Here is a 4,045-nt window from a genome sequence, read left to right on the forward strand (position 1 = left end):
CCTCATCATTCTTTTCTACTTCTTTTTCTTTGGCACTCATCTGGCAACCCTCCCCAGCCTTTCCGGCAGCCACCTGGCTCCATCTGTGTCCTGCGGAAAAACACAAACATGCCCTCTTCCCCATATAAATACAGGGTCAGGGCCATTCCATTGTCCAGTTAAAGGATCTAAAAAACCTGGAGTATTATCAATATTCTTCAGTTTAAAGCATGAGTCGGATGAATAAGAGTTCCTTTGCTCCTCAGGCCTGAAGCATATTCTTTAACATATGTACAAAGAGCAAGCGACTGTTTCTTTGCCGCATCTTCTCCCAAGATAAACACTCACCGCTCCCCAGTTGTACCAAGTGCACTCACTTAACTTTGTCCTTCAATTTTTCCCCTACTTTTCAGGTTCCTGTTCCGGGCACCACTTGCCGGTGCCAGCCGGCCAAGACAGACAGTATCTGAAAGGGGGAGTGAGGATTGAAAGAAAAAAACAAGAGACAGAGAAAAGATACTTGGGAGGACTGTCAGTAGAGACTGCAGCCCCGGTTTGTTTTAGCTCCGCCTTTTTATACAGTAGAACATCAGAGACAGCCACCATTTGCTTAACTCAATTAGCTTCAACAGCTCTTTTTTAACACCTTTATCTGAGGGTTAAAGAATGGTCAAATACTTGTAGTGAATTCCACCAATTAACCACTCACTTGGCAGATTAGGTACTGGCGTGCAAAACACAAACTCTAAGTAAACAAGCAAGCCTGCCACAGCTCAATGTACATAATGGATTAATAGCTCCCAACAAAACATGACATCCTAAAATGCCGGGAACATTAGTAATAGATACTTATATTAGCCCAGGAGTCCTAAACCTTATAAGATTACTATACAGCAGGAAACGTTTTAGATTAAAAACAAATACTTACCATTGCCCTTTCCTATAAAAGTCCATTCAAACAGGCTTATCAATCACCTGCACAAGAAAGTGCCTCCCAGAGAAGGTATGTCCTCCCCAGGCTTTAAAACATTATATGGGCTGTAGAGATGGCTCAATGGTTAAAAGCGTGTCCTGCTCTTCAGAGAACCCAAGTTCAGTTCCCAGAACCACCATGAAGCAGCCGTAACTACAGACCTGGGGGATCTGACACCTCTAGCCTCTGCAGGTAAGCTCACATGCACACACAAACACACATACACTTAATTAAAAATAAAATAAAAGCATCGTTAGTGATTAGGGAAATGCAAATTAAAACCACCCTAAGATATCACCTTACCCAAATCAGACTGGCTAAGATCAAGAGAACAAATGATATCAAATGCTGGTGAGGATGTAGAGAAAGGGGAATGCTTGTTCACTGCTGGTGAGATGGTAAACTCATGCAAGCTCTTTGTAAAACAGTGTGGAGAACCCTTAAAAAACTAAAAATGAACCTACCATGTGACCCAGTTATACTACTCCTTGGCATAGACCCAAAGTCTTGGGAGGACTGTCAGTAGAGACCACAGCCCAGGTTTATTTCAGCTCCGCCTTTTCATACAGTAGAACATCAGATGTTGGGAGACCTCTGTTATGCAAAAGTCAAAGCCCCTTCACACCGGACAGCTCATGCAGCTCGGGAATGTGCCGCGGGCTCCTTTTCACAGCAAAGTGCTTTCTGGCATCTTTCCTGTCTCTCCCTTTGAAGTGGCCACCACAGATGCCCTAACATAAACATGGCCTTTGGCTCTGAAAGGATACCATGTCTTCCTGTGTGATTTTTACAGGTAGACAATAGTCTAGCAGAAACCCACTTCCACATGTAAATAGAATATCTCACAAAGTATCTAAAAGCTTTTACCACTGCCTCCATGGTATAGATTGGCTAAGAAGCATCTTAAAATGTGTTCAACATCATTAGTAATTAGGGAAATCCAAATTAAAACCACTTTAAGATAGCATCTTACCCCAGTCAGACTGGCTAAGATCAAGAAAACAAATGGTACCAAATGTTGGAGAGGATGTGGGGAAGGGGGAACACTCATCCACTGCTGGTGCGATTTCAAACTCGTGCAACCCCTTTGGAAACAGTGTGGAGAACCCTTAAAAAACTAAAAATGAACCTACCATGTGACCCAGTTATACTACTCCTTGGCATAGACCCAAAGGATGCATCCTATTGTAGAGACACTTATACAACAATGTTTGTTGCTCTTTTCACAATAGATAAGAGATGGAAGTAACCTAAGTGCCCCTCCACTGATGAGTGGTTTACAAAAATGTGGTATATTTACTCTGCTTCCCTGGGCCTGCAGGACCTGCAGGCCTCTCTCTGACCCACAGGCCTCTCTCTCAAGGGTAAGTGGATTGGGGCCTTGAAGCCTTGACTCCCCCAGCCTCACTCATCCTCCCATCTCCCCTGCTGGTCTCTCCCCCTAGCCTGGGTCCTGCCCTATTCCTTGTCTTGGAGCCCCAGATACCTGGGGAACCACCACTGCTTCTTCCTGATCCTTGCATCCAGAGCAACTCAGTTCCTTCTCAGGTCCCCAGGAACACTGCCTCTGGGCCTGGCCCTGCCCTCACCTCCCTCCGCTTCGCTGGGTCTGCACAACCTGCCAGCCATTTCCTGGTCCCCAGGGCTGACCTTTCCTCTTCCTGGTCCTTTACAAACAGACCAACCCAGCTCCTCAGTATAGTCCCCAGGGGCACTTGGGGCCACCTGCTGCCCCCATCTTCCTTTACATCTCTGGGTGGCACAGCTACCAGCTACCCTAGACCAACCAGCACATTTCCTGGGCTCAGCTCCCAGGCCAGTCCAACCCCCAAATTCCTGAGGCCAAAATCTACCGTGGAAGGATCCAGACCTTAGGAGAAAGTCTGAGAGTATCATATCCTCAGCTGACTTGGGCCTCTGTGAGAACTACTGAAGACAAAAGCAATCTGGCCACTCCTATATAAAATCAAAAGAGAGAAGCAGAAGCTTAGACGAACCAGGCTTTCATGCCCAAAAAGTAAACCACAAAGACACAAAAAGTTCACAAAAAGAAGCAGTCCTAAACTTGAAGGCTTGAGTCTCACACAAGAATCAGAAATTACAAAAGAAATTCACATGTCAGAAATACAGAGAAAAAAATGATAAAATGAAAAACCAAAATAACATATCCCCACCAAATATAAATAGTACTCTAGAGGAGTACAATGAGAGCCCCCTAGAGATAATGCAAGACATGGAACACAAAAGAAAGATTATAAACACAATAAAAGAATTCAGTGAATTTAAAGAAGACACAAACAAGGAAATCAAAGAACTGAAGGAAGATAGGGATAAACTTCTGAGTGAATTCAGAAGAGACTTAGAAATACTGAATACTACTCAGACTGAAAGGAAGAAGTAAGAAGTGAAACACTCAGTAAGCCAATTAGAAATGACAGGAGAAAGCCTCACCAATAGGATGAATGAAATGGAAAACATAATATCAAGACTGGAAGATTAAGTGGACAAACAAGACCACTCAAGTAAAGATTATGAAAAATTTAAGAAATCAAAAGAATGAAATATGCAGGAATTATGTGATACCATAAAAAGTCCAAACTTATGAATCGCAGGCATACAGGAGGGAGAAGAATCCCAAGATAATGGCATGGACCAGATCTTCAACAGAATCATGGAAGAAAATTTCCCAAAATTAAAGTAAGACATGCCCATACAAATACAAGAAGCATATAGAACACCAAACAGACAGTACCAGAAAAGAAACTCTCCATGGCACATCATAGTAAAAACACTAAACATACAAAACAAAGAGACAATTCTGAAAACTGCAAAAGAGAAACAACTCACATATAAAGGAAAACCCATTAGGATTACAGCTGACTTTTCAGGGCAAACTATGAAGCCAGAAGAGTCTGGACCAAAGTATTCCCAGTTTTAATTGACCACAGATGGAAACCCAGACTACTATACCCAGCCAAAATGTCTATTCTAGTCAAAGGGGAAAGAAAAATCTTCCATGACATAAAGAGGCTGAAGGAATTCATGTCCACAAAACCAGCCCTTCAGAGAGTTCTGGAAGTAATACAAAGAGCT

The sequence above is a fragment of the Nannospalax galili genome, unplaced genomic scaffold (genome assembly GCF_000622305.1).
Source record: "Nannospalax galili isolate Female #2095 unplaced genomic scaffold, S.galili_v1.0 scaffold41, whole genome shotgun sequence".
Classification (NCBI taxonomy): Eukaryota; Metazoa; Chordata; class Mammalia; order Rodentia; family Spalacidae; genus Nannospalax; species Nannospalax galili.